This window comes from Protopterus annectens, chromosome 14.part0, assembly GCF_019279795.1.
Source record: "Protopterus annectens isolate FY-2018-M chromosome 14.part0, PAN1.0, whole genome shotgun sequence".
NCBI classification, from domain to species: domain Eukaryota; kingdom Metazoa; phylum Chordata; order Ceratodontiformes; family Protopteridae; genus Protopterus; species Protopterus annectens.
In genome coordinates this window covers 1,085,415,156-1,085,430,377 of record NC_056748.1, presented here as the reverse complement: position 1 = coordinate 1,085,430,377, position 15,222 = coordinate 1,085,415,156, and positions in this window count along the sequence as shown.

Genomic DNA, 15,222 nt, shown 5'->3' with positions numbered 1-15,222 from the left:
TGAGACACAGCAAATATATTTAACATGTTCATACACAAGGAAGAAGAAAGTGATAAGTTGGCAATGCTGACATTAACAAATATCCAGCATATTGGGAGCCAAATGAAAACTATACCACATATAAGGCACTTTTTCACGACAAACCAGAAAGTTTAGAAGTCAGTTGATAGCTTAAACCAAGATGTAAACATTGAGTAAAGATTGTGAAATTGAAGACTCGCATGCTTGACTAAGAGGCAGAAATGTGTGTGGTATCAGAAAGGAAAGCAAACACAGGTTTCTAAGACCATTAGATCTGACACTTTATGAAGCACTAGACATATGTAGACAGGTGAAATTTCAAGTCTACTACTTCAAAAATTGAGTTAGAAACTGGTGTGGGCAAAATAAAGGGTGCCTGAGAAAATAATGATGAAATAAAGCAAAAAGTCAATAAACAAAAGAAAATAAAATCACGGGGAACTGCTCAGAATCTGAGATGGTACCTAGAATTACATGTGGAAGTTGAAATAGAGCTGCATGTATTAATGTGGTTACAGGCATGAGAAACACACTACAGAGCATTTATTGAACTCTTGAGACTATATTGTGGTCATAATCATTTTGACAAGGTATGTGAAAAGTTAAAATGAATATGTCTAAGAAATGTGCATGCCAAATGAATAAGTATAGACAAAATGTTTGGGCGTGCAGTTGAAGTGCATAATTTGGATGTGGTGTAGAGTTTAGAGAGCATAGACTATGCTAAAATAAGTTTTGGAAACATGTGATTCAAGGCCAAAATACTACTTCTAAATAAAACAGTTGCACTGATTGTAATATTTTATCAGAATTTACTTTTAAAATGAGACTTTCACGATGGTTGCACACTGATCAACAACTTCACTTTAGCTCTCCTGGTGTGAAAAAATAAATGAGAGATAAGTGCTAGTAATTCTGACAGTTTTTGTAAAATTTATTTACTGGCTATTAAGTACACTATCTGGAAGACTTCCATTGATACAACACATGTATTCTGCAAGAAGCATCCAAAAGACCACCAAAATAATAGAGGACAACATACACCCTGCTCATGGACTGTTTATGCATCTGGCATCAGGCAGGAGATATCGCAGCATCTGCTGCAGGACTACAAGATTCAGTAACAGTTTCTACCCTACAGTGATTAGACTTCTGAACTTGGGCACTAGTCCCAGTGGTCTGGACACATAAGTACATGTTTATTTATTTGTGCAATATATACTTAAATATATTCCAAGTAAGTGCAATGTTTATTTATTATATCCATAATTAGTATTATTTAACTCATTTGAGTGCAATATTAGACAAATAACTTAGGCATTTCAATCTGTAGTGTGTTTTGTATTACTTTAAATAGAGTAGTTAATTTAACTCCAAGGAGGGTATTCTTTTCGTATGAGTGTTGGTAAATATCTCTGCTCTTTCTTGAGTGTTTTGGGAGTAGTATTGTATTTGTTAGTTTATTCCTCTACTTGTATGTATTGTTTCACTTTCTTTTGTAATCTCAAGAATTGAGTGGATGCAGGAAATCTCATTTAGATTACATGTTTGTAGTTCTAAATGACAAAGTTTACTTTGACTTTGACTAAAATAAATGAAACATTGAAGGAGTATATCAACTCAAATTATAAAAGGCAGGAAAAATAAAAGAATCTTTAAAAAGCTATTCTGATGAAGTGATAAAAATGAAATAAACAGAGGTCAAACTGAAGAAAAGGCTGGTTGAGTATAAAACTGCTTAAGAAGAGCTGTTTTTTTCAAAAAAATGGTAGAGTCAGAAGACAGAGCACACCGAAAAAATAAGATTTTCTGCTGTACCAGTGAAACTAGAAGGAACAGACTGTACTAATTTTATGAAAGCACAAACAAGAAGATAGATTCTGGTATTCCACAGCAGGATTTATTAATTTAAATGGTTCATTGTGCGTATGCTGCAAACCTGGCCATGAGAAAGCAACCAAGACATACATTAGTAAAGATGGCATCAGATTGCATGACTGGGCTTATAAAAAAGCTTAATATATATCTATGAACCTACACCAGCAGAAATAATTGATCCTGACAAAACTGTGGTCGAAGGGCAATGTATTAAAACTGGAAATATTAGAGTGTTTGTAGAAAATGGCTATTCACTGTACACCAGACGAGAAGCAAATTTATCCCGGTAATCAGGGAATGTTGAGAGGCAGGTATGAGATTCAAAACTGCTGTATCCAGCAGTCTTCAGAATAAGTTTTCATGGAGGATAAAAGTCATTTTTTGATGCAGAGCAGGCTAAGGATGAAATACAAAAGCTTGTCCAATGAAAAGTGAACCATCAAACATATGGGGAGTCTGTTCCTCATTCTTCTGAAAATAAAGCCCACAGAGATACCAATGAAACTTTTTCTAATATTCCAAAGGAAAATGCTTGATAGACAGAAAAAAAGGAGTTGACTAGAAGAATCGGGAGTACCTTGGACTTGAACCATGGTTGGGAGATGGATATGAACAGGAAGAAGACCAGCAACACTGAAATTAATGAACAAATGTGAGACTATAAAGCATCAATCACATTTGTGAAATATGGCTTTACAAGAAAAAGTAGCAGAGAAAGATGGGGCTTTTGTTAAATTTCTTAAACTTGTGGGAGAATTAAAAGTCATATACCCTACTTCATGTCATTAATGTTTGGAAGAACACAAAAAAGGGAAAAGATGAAAGAAAAAAAGAGTAACTAAGTAAAACAATGTTCTTAACAGTATTTGTATGATACATTTTATGATGTAAATTGCATGGTTACAGAGTAAATCATTTTCAGAGATTGTTGCATGTGATAAAGGTACTAAAGTAAACAAGTACTTTTTTTACTTTTAAGAAATGCAAGAATTACAATGTAAAAATAAAGGAAAGGCTGAACAAAAGCAGGTTCAAGTTAATATGCTGTAATCTTGGGCTGTTGGGATAGGGATGAGGTGTACAATTGCACTGATTATAATATATGTAGAGTTGAGATGTTTTCTCTTACTTTTGCTGAGATGAGTGTCTGGATTAATGCCCCTGACTTAATTTAATAACATATTTCTTGTGAAAGTGTTTGTGCTATAAATGAATGTGAATGCAATGAAATTTCCTTTAGGAAAAGTTCAATTTGAGCTGGGAAGTGTGTGGTTGGGGGCAGCTGCACATTCAGTTCTTGTGTTTCCATGGATATAAGCTGACTACAAATGCAGATAATAAATCTAGAGAGTTCTGGGCATTGTTTGCTGAGGGCATCATAAAACTAAAAGTTACAAGGGTAAGTAGCATAGTAAAAAATAAAGTTTAAATTATTAGAGGTGAATAAGAGAAAGCAGGTTTCCTGATACCTAAATACATCAATGCATTTACTAGAGCAGTGTATTTAGTTTTATTTAAAGATAGCCAGTGCACTTTTCTTAAGGCCGAAAAATAATGCTTTCTGAAAGCATTCAAGCAGTTTTTCACATCTGGGAGGGGAATAAAGATATGACATGAACAGGCAGCAATTAATGAATGTAAGAGTACAGACTGAAGCATATGCTTTAGGATGGAAAACCTTAATTTTAGGTTAGGTAATGCCTGTGGATGCAGCTGTCAGTTTGGGACAATTGTTCCTATTGGGAAGGATAAACTTCATTATCTGAAGATGTACATGGTTTTGTGTATTTGTGTAGGTGTTCTGGATAGTCAGCAGAATATCAGGTACAAAGGAAAAGGAAGCTCTGATAGTTACAGAAGAGGAAAACAGATAATAATGGTTGCTTTGTAGTAGCAAGAGGCTATTGTCAAGGGAGGAGGGATTAATTATGCTGGCATATATTTATGTTCCACCTAAGACTGCTTAAGAAAGTTTTGGGAGAGATAATCAGCTATCAGAAAGAATGTTACTTACAGGTGGGGACTGGAACTTGATTTACAACAGTGAGAATATAGCTGGGGGACCTAGAAGGGAACAAGATGATAGATTTCTGAAGGAATTTATGAAAATATTTGTTATGGAAGATATGAATTCAGTAGTAGGAACTCTGAGAGATTTTACATATTATTCACCAAAGTACAATAACTGGACTAGACTAGACACAGATTATATTTTACAGGAACATTTGCATTTAATTGAAAGCTTTGATACACATCCAATAACTTTCATATCATACACCAACAACAAATGATATAAAAATGCAGGGCAATTAAGCAAAAATGAGACACTGGCCCTTCCCCACCTATCTTTTAAGAAGAAAGGAATTTAAGGAATTGGTAGTGAAAATTATTTGAGAGTCATTAGCGAAGATAGAAATTTCTTCAGAAGTTATAGCTAGTGAGTGGGATAAAATGAAAGTTCATAGGTTAGTACTAAGCTAACTGCCCTTGCGAGCCATTTTAAGCCTAGCCAATTATCCCTTGTGAGACTCAAACCCTGCACCTTGTGTTTGTAAGGCAAACACCTTAACCATTAGGCCACCCTGGAGATTAAAAAGGGGTAGAAATAAAATAAAAAGAGATATGGTTAAGATATACTAAGAATTATTTAAAGAGGCTGACAAAGGTTAAAGTATTGCAGAATAGCGGGAATATCACAGAACAAGATGAGGTCCAACTGCAGAATACCAAGGTGAAAGTAAGGGAGTATCTGGATAATATGCATGAGTTTAGAAAGATTGCTGTTAAGCAACTATTTTTTTATAAAAATTCCAGAGCACAAAAACCTTTAGCATAATGACATGGAACAAAAAGTAGAAAAGGTTGTTGCCAAACCTAGGGAGCCTATAACAAGCAAAATAACCACAGATGTTCTAGAGGTATAAATATTTTAGTAATTTTATGAATATTTGTATAAAGGTTAAAGACCCACCAACTAATAACCACAGAAAAAAAGAAGAACCGAGGTCGAAAGGATTCTGAGGAAGTTTCCATTAGAGAGAAGAAAGCTCTCAATAGACAGTATTTTTGAGTGGATCTGGACCTCGGTTCTTCTTTTTTTCTGTGGAATATTTGTATAAAGCAGAAACATGTGAAAATAAAGGAAGAACAACAATGGAAATATTTACGGAAGACTTAAGTATGCTAAGATTAGAGATGGATATGGCTCAACAATTAACAGTTAAGATAGGAGGAGATGAGATAAAAACAGTGATATATAATCAAGCTGCAGGAATGTGTCCAGGATACATGGTATTCCTGTGGAACTTTAGAACCTGGGAGGGAGGGAGGAAAGTGATAAAGATCTGGAAGGTTTTAACAGCATTTTAAAAGGTGAGGAAGGACCAACATCCTGGAAGAAACCTGTGATAGCTGTAATGACCCACTATACCCATTTTTTTCAGATATGCTCTTTTCAGTTTTAAACCATGAATATAAAATATTTATGTCCATAATAGCTAAATGAGTAGCAAAGGTGTTGCTAGAATTGATAGATATGGCTCAATGTAGCTTTGTAGAACAGAGACAGACATTTATTTTATTAATAGAACAATGCTGATCCAGAGGGAACAGAATGTAAGAAAAGATTGCTGTTGTTGGTGTTGTGAGTCTTGTTGCAGAGAAAGCATTCAACAAAGTAAGCTGGGATTTTATGAGTAGGACAATGCATTCATAGATACAATAATAAGGTTAATTAGGAGGATATATGAGGGATCAGAGGCAAAAATCAAACTGGGAGAGTTCCACTGTGATAAGTTGTGTCTAAACAGGAGAACAAGGCATGGGTGTCCTCTTTCCTTTTATTTGTGTTATATTTAGAGCAATTGGCAAAGAAAATAAGGGAATCACTAATTCATGTTAATCAAGAAAGGCTGGCTTTATTTTGTACCTGATAAAACCAGGAAAGGACTTCTCAGTGTTGTGGAAATTTTTGAGACAGTTTTGGGTCTTTTCAGGATATAAAACTAATGGAGATAAAACAAAGTCTATAGCTGTAAACTCTGCATGCATACTTGATTTGGTTTAGCGATACCCATATTTATGGGGAGACAATAAATGAAGTATTTAGGAGTGTGGATTAAAAAGGATTCTGTTATGGCAGCTAAGGATGTGTGGGAAGAGACTAAGCAAAAGATAAAAACTGAGAAACTGGAAGCTTTTGTTTTTTGCTATGGATAAAAAGATACAAGGAGTGAAATGTTTAAGTCCCTTTATATACAGTTCAGGCATATGTTTATCAACTAGAAGAAAAGATGTAGACAGTAATTAATAAAATATTTAAGGATTTTATCTGGGAGGGGAAAAGCACAAGGGTCAAATGGAATAAAGATGATTCTTCCAATAGAACAAGGTAGGTTGGGAATACCTGAGTTTTTGAAGGGGTATTTTAGAGTTATACATTTATGGCTCATAAACATAATACAAGCATAAATCTATAATTCAAAGTGGAAATGGATGATGATAAAGCAGGGAGAAACTTCAAGAATTAGAAGAGAGTAGGATTTTGGATGGAGATTCTTAAGGAGAATAACAACCACTACACAGAATATTATATTCATAAAGTAGCAAAAAGTATTCTGAGAACCAAGCCAACATGAGAATGGAGAAAGGTGATTTTGCCAATAGGGATGACAGCAGCTATAGGCAGAGAGAATAGGCAAGGGGTATGGAATTTATTGGAGAAAACTGGCAAAGAATCCAAGGTATTGAGAGCAAATAACTAGTCAGGGAAATGTAATAGAATGGGAAGAGACCAATAAGATATTTGGACTTCAAGTTAAACACTGCTTTCGCTATCAGGAATTGAAATCAGAATATAGTCAAAGAGAAAGTGAAAAGGGAATCCTAAATGAAAAACCTGGTATTATAGGATTTTTAGATGAATCTAGAACAGAAGCTGTTGTGAAAAAAAGGATAATTAGTAGGGCATACAAAATATTGAGTGATAACTATAGGACTGAATCAGAGAAGATTAAAAAGATTGGGAAGAGAGATCAGATAAGTAATTTAGAAGAAAATAATGACAGGATATATGTATGGCTAGGATATTTGCTTGACAATGTTTGCATGGGTATTTTTATACCCCAAGCAGACTGCAAAGAATTTTTCCACAGGTAGATGGCAAATGTTGGAGGTGTGATGGGGAAGAAAGAGATAACTGGAAACATGTTTTAGGAGTGTAATGAGTTGGCCGACTTTAAAAATTCCCTACAGACTACTCTGTCAGAAATATGTTTCTGCCTAGAAAAACTGGTATTTTATGGCTTTGTGTCTCTCTGTATATAAGACACTGTAATCACTGGCTGTAGCAATTTCCAATGATCAATGCTACATTTGTTTTCTTTCCATGGACTACTACATCTGGTTTTCTCGCATCTCTTTTTTTGAACTGTTGGTAATGGGTGATTCCATGTGATATTTATTTATTTATTTATTTATTGCAGTTGGTTTACCAGGATAGTCCGTTGGGCCAAGATGAACCTGTTTTCAATGGAGTCCTGGGGAGAAAAGCTCCAAAACAGTCTAAGTACAATAGATTATTGTTGATAATTTATATAATTCTAAAATGGTCAAACAAATAATTTCAAATAGTTAACAAGCATTTAGAAATAATACAGAGTTGTGATGGAACTAGCAGAGCAACAGTTTATCAAAGGCATGTTGTAAGGCAGTGCAAGAAGATTATTACATGTTAAAAAGCATAAACTTAAGAGGTTAGGTCTGATACATTAATTGCATATACCATAGGAATAATAGAGTAGTTGTTAGAGAAAAAAAATAGCTGGAATAAACAGGGGGATGAAGGAAGATGAAGAAAGAAGCAGTTCTAGTGTTAGTTATGAGGGGTGGGAGTAGAAGCAGTTCTAGTGTTAGTTATGAGGGGTGGGAGCAGGAGCATTCCCACTGGGAAGATAGGTAAGAATGAAGAGATCTTTTGAAAATAAAATGGTTAGTGGTGGTGCGAATGGATGGCGGTAGGGAGTTCAGAGGCGAGCAGTGCCATAGGATAGAAGGTTTTTGCCTGGGGGATGAGTTGGTTTGTGCACTTCTAATAGATTCTGATTGTTTGACCTTAATACTCTATTAGGAAGGTACATTTTAAAGGCAGAGGAGAGGGATGGGCAGAGGGAGGTGTTGAAAATGAGCTTATGGGCAAGAGATAGTTGAATGTAGGTGAGATGATTGGGAAGCTCTAGCTATTTTAGTTTTTGAAGGGAGAAACAGTGGTGGGTGGAGGACTTATGGCTTGTAGCAAACTTGGCGATTTTGTTGTAGCAAGAGGAGAGTTGCTTTTTTAGAGTGGACTGTAGATTAGTTAGAAGTGGAGCTCCATATAGAAGAGAGGGGATAAGAAAGGAAGTAGAGAGAGTGATTTTGGAAGCAGGTGTGAGGTAATGATTTTGTTGGTAGAGCATACCTAGTTTTTGATGTTTTTTTTTATATTTATTTGTATGTGGGAGTTGAATTTGAGCTGGCTATCAATTTGGACCCCGAGTAACTTGTTGATATAAACTTCATCATTCATTATAATGCTTTGTGGCTCATGTTTCCAATGCTTCTCAGCTACTTTAGTATTGTAATTTTTGCTCAATCCCCAATGCAACAGTCTTGTCATATTATTATGCCTTTCAGGATACAGGCTCTCTGCCATTAGCATATCACACCCAACAACAAGCTGTGCAACTGTTTCCAGTTCTGCTTTATAGAACCTGCAATTGTCCATTTCTGCCAGATGTTCAATGGACTTGTAAACCAAATGTGTACATAGTCCACTATCCTGGGCTGCCAATATTAACCTTTCATCTTTTGGTTTAAATTCACCTCTCTTTAACCGTTTCTGCAGCAGATCCTTATTGACATGAGGTTGTTCCAGGAGTTTTCTGTACTTGCAACTTTATATATGCATTTTTCACATTTCTTGCCTTTTCTTCTGATGCTTACCCTTAAATTATTTCTTTTGTTTTGGCACATTCAATTGCTGCCTGATTTTTGTCTACTTCCAGTTTGATTTCCATTCCCACTTGAGATCGATATGCTTCTGGTAAAGTTAGCAGGAATGTCATCTTAAACTTGTGCACCTCTTGTTTTAAAACTTTCACTATGTTTGGATCTAGTGAAGTAAGCAGATATATATATGCAGTCTTGCGAGTGCAGATCTATACAGCTAATCAATTTGTAGGGGGCCCATATCTCCTTCAGAATGAGAAATATATAATCTTGGTATACACTGACTTTATATTATTTGATACGTGTTTTCCTGTTCAGCTAAGTTAATACCTTTTGGGGCCAGTCAGACACCCCAAAACTGTAAGTTAAAACAGGAAGATCAAATTGGTTTATACTTTGGACTTTATTACTAGATGTCAGGGCTGTTTTCAGTATTAATTTTAGTCTTCTAAAATATTCCTTGCTGAGTTTTGTCTGGATTTGATCATGTTTTATTGTCAATCCTTCATAAATTCCCAAATATGTATACACTCCTTCCTGCTCACATTCTTTTATATCACATTCCTCTCCCATTACTACTGCTCACGTTCCTTTATATCACATTCCTGTCCCATTACTACTGCTCACGTTCCTTTATATCACATTCCTGTCCCATTACTACTGCTCACGTTCCTTTATATCACATTCCTGTCCCATTACTACTACTCACGTTCCTTTATATCACATTCCTCTTCCATTACTACTGCTCACATTCCTTTATATCACATTCCTGTCCCATTACTACTGCTCATGTTCCTTTATATCACATTCCTGTCCCATTACTACTGCTCACGTTCCTTTATATCACATTCCTGTCCCATTACTACTGCTCACGTTCCTTTATATCACATTCCTGTCCCATTACTACTGCTCACGTTCCTTTATATCACATTCCTGTCCCATTACTACTGCTCACGTTCCTTTATATCACATTCCTGTCCCATTACTACTGCTCACGTTCCTTTATATCACATTCCTGTCCCATTACTACTGCTCACGTTCCTTTATATCACATTCCTGTTCCATTACTACTGCTCACGTTCCTTTATATCTCATTCCTGTCCCATTACTACTGCTCATGTTCCTTTATATCACATTCCTGTCCCATTACTACTGCTCACGTTCCTTTATATCACGTTCCTGTCCCATTACTACTGCTCACTTTCCTTTATATCACGTTCCTCTCCCATTACTACTGCTTACGTTCCTTTATATCACATTCCTGTCCCATTACTACTGCTCACGTTCCTTTATATCACATTCCTGTCCCATTACTACTGCTCACGTTCCTTTATATCACATTCCTGTCCCATTACTACTGCTCACGTTCCTTTATATCACATTCCTGTCCCATTACTACTGCTCACGTTCCTTTATATCACATTCCTGTCCCATTACTACTGCTCACGTTCCTTTATATCACATTCCTGTCCCATTACTACTGCTCATGTTCCTTTATATCACATTCCTGTCCCATTACTACTGCTCACGTTCCTTTATATCACGTTCCTGTCCCATTACTACTGCTCATGTTTCTTTATATCTTAATCCTGTCCCATTACTACTGCTCACGTTCCTTTATATCACATTCCTGTCCCATTACTACTGCTCACGTTCCTTTTTGTCACATTCCTGTCCCATTACTACTGCTCACGTTCCTTTATATCTCATTCCTGTCCCATTACTACTGCTCATATTCCTTTATATCACATTCCTATCCCAGACTGATGTTTTCTTGGTGCTGCAGCTTTCCTGCTTTAAATGTTGCTTTTGCCATTACATTCATAATGTTTCCTGGGTCCACTTCTTCCTTAACATTCTCATAATTTCTAATTTTAATTTTTTAATCTTTTCAACCTTTTGTTATCTCATGCATTGAGCCAGCAATTTGGTTGCTCTGAGGTTATCAGAAATTATTATAAAACCATTGTTCTGTGTTCTTTAAAATAAGTTCTAAGTATCCTTGCATGGGCATTCTAATGTCTTTCAATCATTCTTTAAAATTTTGTATTCTGCTTATTAATTTTGCTTTTGTAAATCTTTAGTTTTTAAAGCCCTCTAGATACCTAGTGTGACTATTATTATATTCCTTGTTTGCTTTCAGTTTAACCACATTTTTAATCTTCAGTTTAGAATTATCACAACCTTTGCAAGCTGTTTACTGCTTGTATTCAGATCTAATAACACTGAACTTAAGGTCCGATCTACTCATCATTAAACAACGTTTATTCAGGAGAAATGCTGGGAAAAACCAGTACTTTTCACAGCAATTTATTTCTTGCTTTCAAAACTTAACTTGTGTGGATGCATGGTCTGACAGTATCATTGAATGTGTTTCCAAGGTTCACACCGAGTTGCAGTATTTTATCGATTAAATAACAACTATGTAATCTTGTCCAAGAACCACATTTCACTGAAAAATGTGTATATTCCAAGTCATAATTTGCTTCATTACAACAGTGAGCAGAAATACATGCATATATTTCTCTGCCTTCAATCAGTATTCTGTGATTTCTTGGCCATCCAGAGACATCTTCCTTATTTACTGTAGTGTTTCAGTTTCCCCTTGATGAAATGATGTAACTTCTCCCATAATATTCTTTACATCTTCTTTCAGTGTTTCTGATAGAATACATACTGCAGCTAGCATAATTCTTACAACCTGCCAGCATCTTTTTTCCACTATAAATCTTTCCTGCTTATCCTTCATTTGTTCCTCAGTCTTTATTCTCATACCTTTCGTGTTTCATGTTTTTTAGCTAACACTTGCAGAATTCACTGAAGACAGCATAATTGACAACAAAGCAAATAATGCTCTGTTATAAAAATACTTGTAAACAAAAGCCATTTCAGTGAATTTTAATGCTTTGTTACATCCCATGTTACTCACATACACCACTTTACATTTCACTACTGTTTACTTTTTAAACCTCAAACCTCACAATTTCGTTCTCACTCAGAGCAGATTAAATAACAATGTATTCAGATTATAAATTTATTTTGACAGATGATGTAATATTTCCTATTCATGATGCTTACCAAATAGATGAGGCAAAGGAATTCATTCCATTGGTATTTCAGAGCTCTTTACTACACTATCTTCCATATCTTTTTCCATTGAATTTTATTTTTTTTAATTTTTGTTTTTAAGTTTTTTACATAATAAACATAACATCCAGAACAAATAACTATTTACAAAAGTATGTACATCAAACCTAATCAAATTCATCTGCAGTTTCCATTAAAAAGGAGAAAAAGCAATTATAAATGAAATAGAAATCAATACTTATCTAACAGACTATTCAGCTACAACCGATTATTATAGTCCCATCAGGCCTTGCTCATTCTTATCTTGATGCTGAGTAATTCAATGTGGCATAAAACAGTAACCATATTTATATATGCTTTGACCAAGAGAGTAGCCTTGGTTTTTTTTTTTTTTTTTTTGCAATTTATTTTCTAGCAATTGCTAACAGACTCGAAAGAAGTTGATTTTGTACTCTGGGAACACATCTGGGAATTGTAGTATTACATAACACCAAAGATTAAGAGAGGTTGAATTTATCTCATCATAATGCTTGCATAAAGTTATTAATTTGTTTCCAAAAAGGCTGTAAGACCAAACAATCATATAATATATGCTGTCAATCAGGTTTTAGTAAAGATTTACATCTCCAGCAGCCAATATTCTCTCTTTTATACATTATCTTGTATGGAATAATAAATGACATATGTAAACATTTCTAAGAAAATAGCCTCCAGTATAATGAAGATGTAGTTTTCTTAGATAATAATGTACCATTTTAGCATCTTCAGTTTAATCGAAATGGCTTGTTTGTGAGGCATAATCCCAATAGTTATTTTTAACATATAGTGTATATCTTATTATTTATGTTTTAAATAGATAAGATTTTCCTGTATCACCATTTATTTCAAGCTTATTTAAAAAATCAATAAAAGAGGGAATTCTCTCTTTATGTTTGTAATTAATTTTACGTATGTCCTGTTTATACATATCTATACCATACTTGCCCATTATATAATCACTCTGAAGTAATTTGTTCCATTCAACGATTGTTACCAAGAAATCAGGTACTTTTTTTTTTAAACTTAACAACTTTGAGAAATTCAAGATATCCATTCAGTATTATGTGCAAGCCATGGGAAATAAAGTGAAAAAACAAACCTTTATATTTCTAAAGTTTCTGAATAAGTTTAGAATACTATTCATGTAGTTAGACTCCATTGGTTTACTAGCACTCCTAGTAACATATGTCTTTACCAGCCATTCCAAAGTATTGTCTATAGTTAAAAGAAGTTATTCATATCCTTAAGATTAACTGACTAACGTTTAACAATGCTATGGCTGTAGCTGAAATTCTGGACATATTGATTAAACTGGTGCTTTACTCCAGTAATATGCAATTGAAACTGCATGCTATTACTAGTTTTCTCTCAATTTTGTAATTACCACATCCAGGTATTTATTGGAAAATTTGTCTCCAATTCCCAGGATCCAGCATATATTAGCTAAAGCAAATAACCTCCCTTAAAATTCAGTTATTGCTATACATAATATGCCTTTATTATAGCTGCATGAATCTATAATCTTCAACATTAATTAATTAATTAGAGCTGCCTATTTGATACTCTTTTGAAATTAATCTGGTGACGTCAATATGAACCAAATGTGTTTCCTGTGTAAAAAATTAAAAAAAACACTTGAGCTTTACATTATTCAAGTTTTAACTAAACAGTACACTACCTCTCTTAATGCCACTACTGAGCCCATTAGCATTTAACAAAACACACTTTAAATTAACAAAACACACTTTAAATAAAACATATTAGATTAATAGCATCAGAAATGAAGATGAAGTTACATATGTCTAGTCTAAACCTCTATGAATGATTGATATATAAAATAATAAAAAAGAATGAAAATAGGTCATCATATTTAGGAGGAACACTTGGTTTGACTGAGACTTGAAACTAAAACCACTACTAAAGCTAACAACGAGTAAAACAGAATTAAGCCAAAGCCCTAATGTGGAACGTAATGTTCCATAAGCTATTGCATTATATATTTAAGTAGTTCAGTTAGTTATATAATAGGTATTCTAAGGAAAATTTATACATGGGTCTGCTAATGTATGTAGATCTGTGTTGAAGATCACTTTGTATACTTATTAAAAATATAAAAATGGGATTCAAGCTGGTATTGCTTGTTTAAACTATGGTTTATTAAGTTAAAATGAGATGAGGACTTTCGCCCTTGTCAAAGCTTCATCAAATCTAGGAATCTTGCATAAGAACTTATGACAACAGTCTATTTTAGTAATAGGCATGCTTATATCATTCATGTGCATTTAGTTTTCCCTTTTTTTTTTGGTTTGTTTTTCCTTAAGGAATAAACTACATTTCCTTGGTACGTTGTCTACATACACTTACATATATGAACACACACACACACACACACACACACACACACACACACACACACACACACACACACACACACACACACACACACACATTTTCTTTTACATAAGTTAGTGAATAGCTCATATATTCCCTGTCAAAGGCAGGGCAGACATAATGAAACAGTAATAACAAAGTTCTTGAAGTAGTACAAAACATATTATTAATCCCTTTTAATGTGTATTTGTTTTTAATTTAAAGAATATAGCCATAGCTGTAAACCACTCCCTAGACAAACTGGTAAAATGAACACAAAGGCAAGCTTACTGTTGTTACTTCACACACAATCCTTTATTGTTAGCGCTTTCGTTTAGGCTAATACCCCAGCTTCTTCAGACAACTCAACAATGCAAAACAGACTTTATATATCATGTTCAATTAAGCAATTAATTCAAACAAGTCTCATTTAAAGGTACCTTGACAAAAAAAAAAACACATATGAGTAAGTTTTTCTTCTAAAAGCACTCCTAATTTTATAATATAAAAACATGTAAATATATATAAATAAATAATATACCTATACTCTTTAAACCATTTTTAAGATATTTAAAAATCTCTAAAATGGTTAAAATAATGATAATAATACCATAAAAGTGCCATAAAAATGCATTAAAATTGTGCAATATAGCCATAGCTGTAGTAAACCCAAACAGCAATATGCCTGCCAGTCAAGAAATGAGTATTGGACAGCTGTAAGTTAACACATATTTGAACGATGAGCATGACTCATCCCTTCATGAACTGGCTGTGTACATGGTATTGTTGTATTCTTCTGTTTTAGTTTTTATTAAGTATTACCTTAATTATAAGAAGAGG